Raw genomic sequence first — 15,000 nt, 5'->3', positions numbered from 1 at the left:
TGAGTATATATCCCTTAAACCACAGCAAAGAAGAAATCAAGAACAATCTAAGAATTTTACTTCGAAGTTTCCTTCAACTTCATGAAATCATCGGGTGACACCAAGAATCTTCAAAAATAAAAATAGACCGTGGTTCTGCATTCAAAATATCGAAGGCGCTATCAATGTACTGTGTGTAAATTATCTTTCTCTATTGCATGACAACTCTTACTAAGGTATAGGCACACAGAGAGTCTAGATGGCTCGCGCATTATATTCATCTTAATCTAGAATCAAGGAATCCAACTCAACCAAGTTTTATTAACGTAACTTTCCCCTTGATATATTGGTATTGAACATTACAAGTTTTTATTCCATAAATTATTGTCAGTTCTCATGTTACTGTTCAATAAAATATAAATATTTTTTACATAAATGTATTGGATTTCATTACTGTTACAAGAAACCGGAGAGATATCATATAAATTTTACTAAAGAGAACGAGAGTTTACCTCCTGCTCTTTACCGTAAATTATACGATCGTAATGATATGGTGACTCGAAGTCTTTATTATTTTGGCCTTTCTCTCTCTCTCTCTCTCTCTCTCTCTCTCTCTCTCTCTCTCTCTCTCTCTCTCTCTCTCTCTCTCTCTCTCTCTCTCTCTCTCTCTCTCTCTCTCTCTCTCTCTCTCTCAACATATATATATATAATATATATATATATATATTATATATATATATATATATATATTCTTCTTCTGTCTCTTTCTCTTTCTTTCTCTATCTACCTATCTATTCATCTATCTCTCTACCCTTCTACCTATTGTCCATCGCAATTACAGCGGTATATAAAAACTCCACATTTCATTATAACTCACTGTTTTCGACAAAAAAACCGTGGGCTTAAGTAAACACAAGAACAATAGAAATGTTCTTATATCAATCCAATAATCTCAGCTCTTCAACTGGCAAATTTAGTAGGTATTATAGTTGTTGCCAATCGATTTTATTCAAATCCAGGGTTGCCTTCTAACAATTAATGTGTAATCTAGATTTGATTAATGGGCTAACAAAACGCATAGATGAAAGAATTAAAAGGCCATAAGCAACGTGTGACAGGAAATATGAAGAAGTCACTCATTCGACTTTATTGAAGACAAAAATTGAAAGAAAAAAACGAAATAGAAATAAAATTCAGCGACACGTGAACTAAGGCTACAAAGGAAAGAATTCAGAAATTTGTTCGCGCGGAAATTGAAGGAAGAATTGAACAAATCTAAAAGGTAAAAAATACACAAAGGAAATACAATCAACTCGGTGGAACGAACTCTTACTGTGAAACAGTTCTGGTACATTCCGTAGACTTTTTCGTCATTCGTGACGTCATGCTTGAGTTGCCACTTACTTTTTTTTCGTGCTTGGTTACACCTTCACTTGTATTCTGGTTGCCACATAGCTATACTTTTTATCAAACACACACACATGCATACACACACACACACACACACACACACACACACACACACACACACACACACACACACACACACACATACACACACACACACACACACATACACAACTCGATGGCGCAGTTGATAGAGTTCTAGGCCACCACTACGGCGGTCCGGGTTCGAATCCCGCCCAGGGCTGAAGTAATTTCAGTATCGCTGCGCTGCGAGTCGTTACTCCAACTCTCGTGGATGGGGAGTTGGATGTATGTGTGCGTGTAAAGGTCACAGCATTACCCATAGATCGGTCATATATGAGCTCTGAGCTCTCTTTCGGGAGGAAAATAGCTGTCGATCACGAGTCCAACACGTGATCCAAGACCATGGTGAAACACACACACATACATACACATGCGCGCACGCTTAATGTGAGTGGTAACTGTTGCACTCGTCAGCAGTGGTGGTGGTGATGTTTATGTTGTTGATGGTAGTAGTAGTAGTCGAAGTAATATAGTAGTAGTAGTAGTAGTAGCAGTAGTAGTAGTAGTAGTAGCAGTAGTAGTAGTAGTAGTAGAAGTAGTAGTAGTAGTAGTAGTAGTAGAAGTAGTAGTAGTAGTATTTGTAGTTAACGAATGGGTTGCGGAAATCAGACTACTAGCCAACTTCGTGAAGACTGAACCGCAGGCGACATATGCCGCATTCATATATGATGTTAAGCACAAGTGGAATTACATCTTAAAGACAGTACCGAACATCACTGAATTATTAAGTTTTCTTGAAGAAACCATCAGAAGTGAGCTAATTCCGGCCATCACCAATAGATTGATACCAAACGAACAGGAAAGGAAACTAATTGAACTTCCACCAAGAATAGGAGGGCTAAGCATCTTAAACCCGCTAAACCTTGCCAACACAAAACACCAAAATGCGCTGATGCTCACGTCCTCCCTGACAAACAACATCGTGTCACAGGATTAAAGGAACGAGACCAACATGGTAAGAATCAGATAAATAAGAAGATGCATGTCAAAGAGAAGGGAAGTGAGGCAGAAGGAGGAGCATCTCACCCTATTACTGTAGATCACCTATGGAATCATATGCAAGAGGGGTGAATTCATCTGCATGAGACATGACGAGATAAGGGACCTCACTCCCCAAATGCTTCGGGAGGTATGCAAGGATGTGACCATCGAACCATTACTACCCCCCCCCCTCCTTGGAGGGAAGAACTTTAGGTGCCGCATTTCCAACACATCATATGAAGCACGAGTGGACGTCAGGGCAAGAGGTTTCTGGACACGGGGACAACTGACCTTCTCTGACATACAAATATTTGATCCAATGGCCCTTTGTTACGAAATGAGAATGAGAAAATCATGATGTACGAGAAGCGTATACAGAATGTGGACCAAGGCTCATTCACTCCGATAACCTTCACGATTTCAGGAGGGATGGGTCCAAGGGCAAAGACATTGTACACTCGTCTACTAGAGGTGATGGCGGAAAAGAATCAACAACCAAAGAGCAGCATTGTAGCATGGATGAGATGGAGATTATCATTCTCACTCTTAAGACCACCTCTCCCATGTCTGAGAGGTACCAGGTCCCCAGCCCTAAATCAGTACATATACAAAACCTCGATTTTGAGCAGACTATAGGTGAAAGTAGGATAAATGAACTTCTATATCAGGCTTCATAAAAAAAAATACAGAATATAAAAGGATAGTCGATCACAGTCATTGGCAAGACAGGGGTCAATCAACTGCATCCGTCTGTGACAGACAGACCCTGACTACTTTCACCACACACTTCCACAAGGATAGAGGTCGTTATATATATATATATATATATATATATATATATATATATATATATATATATATATATGTGTGTGCGTGTGTGTGTGTGTGTGTTTTTGTGTGTGTGTGTGTGTGTGTGTGTGTGTGTGTGTGTGTGTGTGTGTGTAGAAATAATAATAGTTGATGTAGACGTAGTAGTAGTAGTAGTAGTAGTAGTAGTAGTAGTAGTAGTAGTAGTAGTAATAGTGGTTATAAAAGTAGTTAAATTGGTTGTGATATTGGTATGAGGGTAGAGGCAGTGGTCAACATATGGCGGTATTAGTTCAAATGACAATTGATGATGATGATGATGATGATGATGATGATGATGATGATGATGATGATGATGATGATGATGATGATGATGATGATGATGATGATGATGATGATGATGATGATGATGATGACGATGACGACGATGATGATAATGATCATGATCATGACGACTAAGGCGACGACGATGATGGTGATGAAGACGACGATGACGATGACGACGAAAGCGACGACGACAATGATGATGATGATGATAATGATGATGATAATGATGATGATGATGATGCTGATGATGATGATGATGATGATGATGATGATGATGATGATGATGATGATGATGATGATGATGATGATGATGATGATGATGATGACTCATACTGGCACGACTGTTTGGCATTGCTGCCACAGTTAGCGTCTTGTGCCAATGATGCAGCCGCCGTTATCGAAATCGAATCACCTCCACATTTCACTCCTGCCACCCTTCCCCACTCCACCGAGTCCCAATTCCACTTCCTCCTCCATCTCCTCCACTTCCACTTCCTCCTCCATCCCATCGTCTTCTCTTCCTCCTTCTCCTCCTCCTCCTCCTTCTCATTAGAAGAGAACATAAGAACATAAGAATGGAGAGACTGCAATAGACTATATGGCTTACATTGGGTAATTCTATGGTCTTTACCACCTGTAATCCATATACATATTAAAACAACCAATTGTTTCCGTCCTCACATTTCTAATCAATCGATAAATATTCTATTGGTAAAGCAATTCTTGCCTATTTCCTTCTTAAACCTAAACCTGTCTAAGTTAAACCCATTAATGCGAGTCCTGCTCTGCACTCTTAATATGATGACCTTGCCTGCACCATCCTTGTTAAAGCCCTTGACCCATTTGAACACCTCCATCAGATCACCCCACGCTCTTCGTCTTTCCTGATAGTTTTATCCTCCTCCCCTCTTCCTCTTCCCTCCTCCTCCTCCTCCTCCTCCTCCTGCTTTCCCTCTTCTTCCTCCTCCTCTTCCTCTTCTATCCTTCATATCTCCAATCCATTTTCCATCCTCTACCCTTGCCACCATCTTCCCTTCTTCCATTCCTTTTACCTCTGCCTCTTCCTCATCCCTTCCATTACCACTTTCCCCTCCATCCCTCCTTCCATTTTCCCACCGCCTCCTACTCCTCCTCTTTCATCCCTCCTTCCTCCACTTTCTCCTCCATTCCTCCCAACTTTACTTCTGCCTACATCTAAACGAGAGAATAAATGCTGGAGTAACCGCATATGCGCCATCTTCTCTTCCTCCGCTTTCCCACGTCATCCTTCCACCTTCGGCAGTTAACTCAAGAGAAATGACCGGACGCCCACAAACACGCCCACAAAGTGACCTTTTTTTTTTTTTTTTTTTTTTTTTTTTTTTTTGACACCAGGCAGTTATTCCCCTGTGGCTGGGTAGTCTCTTATCTTATGTACAGTCAAACACAAAAGTTCTCTCATCGATCTTGATTACAGCCATTTATTAATATAAATCCTTACTATAGAAAGAAATACAAGAAAAAAATATTTTTTCTTTTTATTAAAAAAAAAACAAGAGCAGGAATAGAACTGGTGAATATATAAATCCAGTGCAGTGATATAAATGTTTTCCCTTCCAAGTGCACTTACTTTTTCTCTCCTTATATCAGTTCCTATCCCCTCTTCCTCCTAACGTACGTACGCGCGTACATACGCCCACACATACACACACGCACACACACACACAATGTGTCCAAGAGTGATCAATCTCCATTTTTCTCCTTCGCCAAGAGACATCTCCGCTTTTTCTCATAATGCGCTCTCTTCTATCTTCTCTCTAATAAACCTCTTCCACTCCTCATCCTATCCACTCGCTCTCCTCCTCGTCTTCCTCCTCCTTACCTTCCTCCTCCTCACCTTCCTCCTCCTCGCCTTCCTCCCCCTCGCCTTCCTCCTCCTCACCTTCCTCCTCCTCTTCCTCCTCTTCGTCTTCTTCCTCCTCGTCTTCCTCCTCCTCTTCCCCTCACCCTTTATCTCGAATCACAATGATTACGCAAGTCAGTATACGATCTGATGCAATTCCAGTCCTTTCCTTACTCATTTTCTTTCGCTCACTTCGCGTCACTGTTCCTCTGTTGCCAAGATATTTAATTCACCTCTGCGGCACCATTTTACTCATCTGAAGGGCGACTCCAGACACAACTAGGTTAAGTTCATCACGATTAACTCAAATGGATCTGTATTACACTTTAGACACTTCATTCAAACTAACGAGATACTACTTTATCCTGGTAAAGAGGATTCATCAAGTACAACAATCCCCTCACAATTCCACATATTCTTCTCACTTCCCTCAAACCTCTTCTCAACCTACTTCCCTTCCCCCACCCGACATCACCTCCACTTGAACTACTCACTGTCAGCTTCTTTCCAACTTTTTATTCCACAATTCTGGCTCTAACATTAACAAAGGTATCAACAATGCTCGCTGGCCAAGAAGGTTAGAGCGACGCTACCTGCGGCGGGGATCGAGGCGAAGGTAGTTTGAATAATGCCACCAGCGAGTTGGACCAAGGACATGGTTGATTAAATTCTAAGCTACAACGTCCTCTGCAAGGGGCACCGTGCTAGCCTCCTGATAGGGGGTGTTTCGCGACGTTAAACCAAATCACAAACGATGGCAATTCTATTGGTAATAACAATGGCTATGGCATTCTAACACAGCTTATGATACTTTGGTATTGACCTCGACGAACCAAATACAATATTGAAGACATGCACACAACAGCAAAGACTATGAATATGACGCTGATATTGAAAGTGAAAATAACATTAACAATGACGATGAAACAAGAGAGTAAGAATAAGGCCGGCAGTGAAAACTACACAGACACCGACCCAACCTACGACAGGGACAATAACAGCATCACTACGAGTGCTAATAATAACGGTAACCTCAAAAATAACAGTCCTAGTAACAATAACAGTACCACAAACATCAACAACGGTACCTGTATCAACAACGCTAAGGGCACTAACGCTAAAGGTAACAATAACAAAAACAATAACTGGAACAACTACACTTAGGAAATTCCTCCTCACCATCCCTGAGTCACACACACACACAGATATCCTCTACCCCCTCCCCCACCTCCTCCCGCTCCCTCTTGACCCCCTCGACGCTGTGGAAGCGCCGAGGGAGACAGAGCGGTGAAGGCCACAAGCTAAACTTGGAATCAGCGCCAGAAAGAAGTGTCCGCTCCAACCAGGCCACGAGGGAACGAAAAAAATCCATTTAACTTAGTCCAAGCGGGAACGTTACATTGCAAAGGGGCATACGCAAAATTCTGGAAATAGCGTTTCTTTATTGAGAAGTATTACAGACATAGGCACATTCGACCACATACACGAGCGCACGCACGCACATCACACACACACACACACACACACACACACACACACACACACACACACACACACGCACGCACGCACACACACACACACATACACACACAAACACACATAAACACACATAAACACACACACACAAACACACACACAAACACACATAAACACACACACACAAACACACACAAACACACACACACACACAAACACACACACACACACACACACACACACACACACACACACACACACACACACACACACACACACACGCATACATACATACATACAGAATACCACGTGGCCCCAAGTTCAGTCTAAGGTAGTAAAACACTGCAAGTCAGCAGTCGCTCGTTTAGGCAAGGAGTTAGAATGCTTATATATGTAGGCACAGCATTACCCAAAGGTAAGACAATATATTAGTTACAAGCTCTCATTTGTGAGGGTAACAAAATTACCAAAAATCTATCAAATGTTTTATCAAAGCTATGACCCTAGATTCACTCAAACTCTAATTAATGTTTACCAAATGCACGCAGGCACATAAGTACAGTTGGCAAGACTTCTTCGAGGCCCATAGTGTGTTGACAAGAACGCGGTATATATATAAATAAAGGTTGTTTAAGGTGATCAGTGAAGTCTATTCATATCCCATTTACTTATGAACATACAGTAGGCGTTGTTGCCACATCATCTACATGGCACGAGTTAGTGGACTACACAGAAATCTTGCCAATTAATTTCACTTTTAAGTACCACAGTGACCGCTGCGAGTATTTACAGCAAGAAGTCTCCTAGGACGTAAAAGACAAGTAGACTTAACCATATTTTAATTTTTACATTTCTAAACTTCATTTTGTTTTATTTCATTTATTCTAATAATAAGCACAGAAACATTATGTCACCTTTGAGGAAGACATATCACCAAGTTGTAGGACCTGATTGCTTTCTAAGTTTGATTAAAATCGTTTAACATTAGTCAGATATAAACGACTCTTCTCTTTGAAGACCCGGCGTCACATTTAAAGGTTCTGTTCTAATTGACGGCAAACGATCTTATTCAACATAAAAGAAGTTTCTGGGGACTACAAAGCAAAGGGGGTTACAAAGGATTACAAAGGCGGAGCATGCCGACAGGAGACCTTTTGGTCCATATCTAGGTCGGATGCGAAAAAAAATCATAATAATAAAATAATAATTATATAAAAAAATATAGTAATGTATGCAACAAATACATAAATAAATGCATAGGTATAGTTGAATAACAAACAAACAGGTAAACAGTAAATAATAATAAATTGACACATAACCCTCACGCTGTTCCCTAACCCTCTTTCCAGTGGCCCCAACTGGCTCCCTCTTGTACGTCACTCTTCCCACCCCTTTCCCTCAAGCTTCAATCTAATCCCGGGACTCCCAATAACCGAGCAACGCAATCTATGGGGGAAGAAGAGTGAGTCCCTTAGGAGAAGGTTCCCCTCCCTCACTTCCCTAACACCGCCATTAACATTACTATCACCACAACTACTACCACAACCATCTTGCTCATCACCTTAAACTATTTTCACCAGGGACGGGGTTGTAGATGATTTTAGGTTAACGCCTTTTCTAAAGGATGGTACTTTTCGTTTTATCTTGGTCTGTTTCATTCATTTCAGTTGAACCCTTTCGGTAGAGAAGGGGTTATTGTTATTGATTCTAGTGTCTCTGGATTCCGAATAACCCAACTTGAATAAAAGATAAGTAAATTACTTAATAAGTAAATTAACGAATAAACAAATTAATTAATCAATAGACCGAATGAATAAAAACACGGGTGAAAAAATATTTAAGATTCTAACTGGTATGACCATGGGTTGTGTACTTTTACTCTTTTTTTTTTTTTTTCTTTTTTACTTCATTTCATGAAAATAACTGTATCAAGTTCCACTAACACGAAAGAAAAATAAAATACAACGAAACAATTCTGGGAACTGCAAGAGCAAAGAACGACAGAGTAATATTGCATGCAATAGCACTGCAGAAGAAAGGGTTGGCCAAATTTCCTGGAATATGGTAATATTGGCGCAGACAACACTTATAGTCATACCAATTAATATTATAACAAAAACAACGCTGCATTCTTTTCTGCCTACATGTATCTCTTGCCTTTCTCTATTTTCACAAATAAGTGAAAACTGTTATCATCCCCACTACAACCTGGACATATTATCAAAAACGAGGTAAAAAAAAATTGTTTCTCCTCCTGATCCCCAACCACCACCACAACCACACCCTTCAGGAGAAGCAAAAGCATCAAAAGATGTCTGAAGAGGGAAGAGACCTCCGGAGGACTCAGCAGAAGCTCCTTGAGGTTCCTCCTCGGAGGTTCCGAGCGCCTACTGAAGGGACATGTCTTCCGCATCTATACTAAGACCATGTCAACACCACTAGAACCCCCTCCACCTCCCCAACCACCACCACAGCCTCGCAACCATCCCCACCTCTTGCACCCCCCACCATCACCCCCGTTCTTCCAAAATAGACTTTCAGGTTTTCTAAAAGCTAGTATTTCCAGACAACAAATAAAAACTTTCAATCTCATATACATTAAAAACAAAGGTATTTCCTTTACCTACAGCAACACCAAGGACACCACCACGAACACAGTCATGACCATTACCACCACTGTCGTCATCACCACCGCCTCTATTTTCACCAGCTGTTCTAGTAGCCCCTGCATATAATAACTCCTTTGTCTCTGCTCTGTTATCATCTCCATCATATCACTAAATCAGTACATCTTAGCATATCTTCTACCATTACTATATTCACTATTCAAAATCACCCTTCACTGTCACTATTATATGACAGTAAGACCAAGTCGACATAAGAACAAGTCACATCACTTAGAATAAAAAAGAATAACGATATTATATCATGACAATGGCACGGCCGATTTAATCGACTTGTTTCATTCTGTCTCAGCATTTTGATTTTTCCAGATTTTATATAATTAGTTTCTTTAAAAATTGAATTGGCCTGTTCTTGCTCAGACCCTAATTGATGACATCTTGATATTCCATGTTTGCCATATCTGTGCCTTTAATTTTAATCCTCAAGTTCTTGCGGATCGTATTATGGAATTTGCTAATACTATTACTTATATTTCATTAATAATACCACAATAAGTATCTCTCCCATTGCTTCGGCTAGCAGCAGACCAATTATTACTGCCATTATTTCTTATGATATAACTACTACTACTACTATTACTACTACTACTGTTATTGTTATACTACTACTGCTACTATCAATACTACCACTATTACTACTACAGTTACTGTCACTACTACAACAGCTGCTGCTGCTGCTACAACTTCTACTACCACTATTACTACTTCTACTACTACTACTACTACTACTACTACTACTACTACTACTACTACTACTACTACTACTACTACTACTACTACTACTTCTTCTACTACTACTACTACTACTACTACTACTACTACTACTACTACTACTACTACTACTACTACTACTACTACTACAGCTACTATAGCTACTGCCACTGCTACAACAGCTGCTACTACTACTACTACGACTACTAGAGTACATTGATTGCCTAGCGCCGTAGGGAAAAGAACCTCTCCCTTCCCTACGACCCGGTTGGGCCGACACTGGATGCTAAGATCCTCCCGTGGGGGTTGTTTCCGAGCGTCGTAAGGTGGAACTACCTCTTCCTTCACACCAGGCTCTCCCTCTCCCTCTCCGCCTCTCTCTCCCTCTTCTCCCCCTAACTCCCTCTACCTCCCAAAAATCTCTCCCCTTCATCTTCTTGTCTTTGTCTACTAGAGGGTTTCAAAGAAATGAATAAAATAGCCCTGTGGTAGCCAGTATAAAATGATAATGAGTATATTTCGATGCGCTGGTGGTTACCGGGGTATTTTCAGTATTAATGAAATATATTCAATTCACAACCGCTATGACCGGTTTTTAGTGTGTTTTTTTTCCTAAGTGTTAACAATTCAAGTCTTTTCAATGTTATCACAGTAACATTAACATCAACCAATTATATCAATGTTACACTCTAAATATCCTATTCTAGCCAGCCCTAGGCGATGTTATTAAATTAGGAGGAACTTCTCGGCACGTGTGTATGTATGAAAGCCCAAGAAGAAGGCACTTATATGAGTCTGAGATCATAAAAGGTATTCTAACGTGCAATTGCAATAATATTAGAGAAAATATTCGTATTGGAATACCACCAACTGCATATGCCTTTTCGTCCGATCTCTGAAAGCTTTGGCTCATACAGCACAAATATATTTGCAGCGACCTAAGTTCGTGGTGGAGAACTCCCCCCCCCCTCCCTCCAGCCTCAGTGAAAAGAGCCTTTACGTCCCGTTTTCTTTGATAAGCAAACGCCTCGCCACAATCCGTTCTCTTTGATAAGCGCGCTCTTCGCCAGCTTTCTTTGATAAAGGAAAGCCTTACACAACCCATTTTCTTTCGGATCATGGGCTCGGATGAACGTTTGTGGAACCATAAAAAATTCAGCCGTAGAAATAATAATGATAATTATAATAGTATTATTATTCTTATTATAATATTTATCACTGTCTTTATTATTATTGTTGTTGGTGTTGTTGTTGTTGTTGTTGTTGTTGTTGTTGTTGTTGTTGTTGTTGTTGTTGTTGTTGTTGTTGTTGTTGTTGTTGTTGTCGTTATCATTATTAATATGATTATTACTGATGATGATGATGATGATGATGATGATGATGATGATGATGATGATGATGATGATGATGATGATGATGATGATGATGATGATGATGATGATGATGATGATGATAAAATAACCATAACAGTACTTCATGCTGCTGACGATAACGATACTAAGAAACAAAAGAACAAACAAAACACGACGAAGACCTCCACTTCAACACTTTTGCCCCTCTTGTTATTCCCTCCTCGCCTTTTCACAGTCATCATTCGCTCGCCCTTCCTCCTCTTCCTCTTCATTTCCTGTGTCAATTCCACTCCTTTCTTCACAGTCGACCCCCCTCGCCTTCTCCCTAAGTTCGCTTGCGCCTTCCCTGTTTGCCCAACTTTCCACATAATCTTTCGCCCCAACAAGTACAAACGAGGGTTATTATCGCTTCTCCCTTCTCTCTCTGTTTATTCTATCGTCCGCTCTCCCCTCATTTGCCTTCCGTCTTTTCACCTCTCCTCTTCCTTATTTTTATTGGAATTATTTCTTATTTCTTTCCTTCTTTAATTTGTTTTCTGTCCTCTCTTCGTCTGGTGTAACTTCTTTACCCCACCCCTTCCTCTCTCTCTCTCTCTCTCTCTCTCTCTCTCTCTCTCTCTCTCTCTCTCTCTCTCTCTCTCTCTCTCTCTCTCTCTCTCTCTCTCTCTCTCTCTCTCTCTAGGACACCACACCCATCCACAATTCTAAACTCTCTCATTTCAGCATTATTTTCTCTTTCTCCTCGTTCTTTACTTTCCTCGTTTCACCTTGTCTCTCCCACGAGATGAGCCTAAATAAATCATAGTGTTGCTCGTGTTCAAACTATTTTTGCTAATGATATCAAAAACCCGTTAGATGATGTCATCTTATACTATGCGTACTGTAGACCCTTCCATACTGGGTGGTCCTTCTCCTGTCGCCAAGCTATTCTATTCATGTCTGTGGTGGCGTATCCGGAAGCGTGCTGGTCTCGCATTTGATTAGTCATGGGTTCGAGCCCCACACTTTTCTCCTATTCCCATCAACGACTGTTAACTGACCCAATAGTACAAATGCATAAGGTAAAGTTGACGGCTTCGGCCGCAGTTACTCAGCGCCTCCTGGCGTAGGCTCCTAAGGGATATACCTTCTCGCAATTCCTTCTATACCTCGTGATACTTTTCCCTTTATCCTATCTGCCGCCAGGCTATTTCGTTCACGCCCCTGGCATCCTATTGGTGTAGGAAAGAAGATAAGACACAAAGCAAAGTTAACACTTTGTTTTAAAATCTAGAATGAGTCGAATTGCTTCATTGTCCACCTGCTGGATCTAATTATCCAAATATTAAATAACATAAACAAGATGCGTGTCAACTTAAACCCGTTCATTTCATGATTATTTTCATGATGTAACCTGATGATAAAAAGTGTTTGATTCCATCACTGTATTAACAAAGGACTGCAGTCATTAGATCAATGCGAGTGAGTGTGAGGATGTTGGTACCACAGCTGGTGTATTTTTTTTTTTGGGGGGGGGGAGGAGGAGGAAGAGAGCAATTTAGTTCCACAACCAATTACAGTTGCGACATATTAATCACAATGATTAGTTGTTGGGGAAAATTATAAAAAATCATTGTCTTAGAATTTTGAAGTTTCTTACTATAGCGCCATGGTGAGCAATTTGATTGTTAAAAAAAAAAAGTATTTTATTTTTTTCGTTATAGGAACTATTCATCATTCACTAGAAAACCTAGGGACAACTCCACGAGCACTAGGCTTCCTAGATCCCCTGGATGGATGGCAACCTGTCGCCAAATAGGTTTTCTTTTTTAGCCTTTCTACCAGAATGGCCCACTTCATGTACCATTGCATGCGGAACATATTATAAAGTGTGTGGCATATTTACACTTGCCAAGGTATCATGTTGCTATGAAATACAGAATTTTTTCAACACAGGTCGAACTCGTACTGTTAAATCAACGAGGATCACATTTTGCCCAGTAATTATATATATAAACTAAGCTATTACAATGAAGGAAGCTCGCTGGCTGCGCGGGTTAGAGCGTCGTTACTTGCGGCGAAGGTCGAGGGGATGGCGGTTCAAATCCTGCCACCAGCGAAATTGAACCAAGGGCATGGTTCATTAAATTCCACGCTACAAAGCCCTCTGTGAGGGGCACCGTCCTAGCCTTCCGATAGGGGGGAGTTTGTGACGTTAAACCATATCATCATCATCACTACTATGAAATATTGCTAAAACCTTCTCTGGGTGTAAGTTTGTCCACAAGCCAAGTTTCGCGCGGCCGAAATACAGATAGATATGCTTGTTCACTTTGCACGACGGGTGACTATCATTATCGATGTTAATATTAGAGAATGACGCAACCTGCTCACACACACACACACACACACACACACACACACACACACACACACACAACATATCACTGATACACAAAGGAGGAAGCAAGAGAGTGTAGTGTTCTGTAGCCAACACATGTAATTACCCCTCGAGTATTTTTATAATACATAAATATCCTTTTTACAGGATGCAGAGGGATATGTTTCATTTTATTTACAAGATAAATCAAGTTGATATAATGAATATTGTTATTTATATTAATTAAAATAAGTCGAAATCATGTTTTAAGGGGTGACTATAGTTTATCCTGTGCTTGTCGGTCACGAGTCCTCAAGGGGTAATTACATGTGTTGGCTACAGAACACTACAAGAGGCATATCCTTCCCAGGGACTCCTATCGAGGGGAGGGGAGAGTGTTCGTTTAGCTATTCTTGGGACGGGGGAGAGGGGGAAAGGGGGGAGAGGAGGGAGAGGGGAGGGGAAATCTTCACATGATCCAACCTACTACTCTTCCATCACATCTACTCCTCACCCTACCACCAATTTCCACTCAGAACTCCCAATCACTTCCAATCAACTGAGTTTAGACACATCTACGGACAATCAACTCCAATCATCTCTGTATGTGGAGTTCAATTCGAGTCGATAACGACCCTTGCCTGAAAAGAAAAAAAACGTTTTCGATGTTCAACGTAAACAAGCAGATGAGACAACAGACCTCATGTTTCCAATCATCGCCTCGATACGTAAACATTACGCTGAGCTCAATGCCCTTTGTCTTTATCGACGGAAATCCTGACGACAAACTTCAATAAAGACTGATGTCAGTGTCCTTTGTTTGTTTCAGTCAAGGCCATGCCAACAAAGAAAGCACGAATATTAGTAATCTGTGTTCTTTGTTTCTTTCTATCGCAATATTTTCAATAACGAATGATTTCTAAGTTGGTCATAAAATCGTGAATGTGACAG

The 15,000-nt window shown here is 40.7% G+C and overlaps 1 protein-coding gene across 3 annotated transcripts in view; it reads right to left on the bottom strand.

Annotated features, from left to right (window-relative positions):
• Nucleotides 1-15,000, bottom strand: part of LOC143023228 (tyrosine-protein kinase transmembrane receptor Ror2-like) — a 250,938-nt gene that overhangs the window by 155,515 nt on the left and 80,423 nt on the right. The gene's annotated exons all lie outside the window — the stretch shown is intronic.

The sequence above is a fragment of the Oratosquilla oratoria genome, chromosome 1 (genome assembly GCF_046742065.1).
Source record: "Oratosquilla oratoria isolate Oo_2021 chromosome 1, ASM4674206v1, whole genome shotgun sequence".
In the NCBI taxonomy this organism is placed as follows: Eukaryota; Metazoa; Arthropoda; class Malacostraca; order Stomatopoda; family Squillidae; genus Oratosquilla; species Oratosquilla oratoria.
This window is presented reverse-complemented; position numbering and strand designations above follow the sequence as displayed.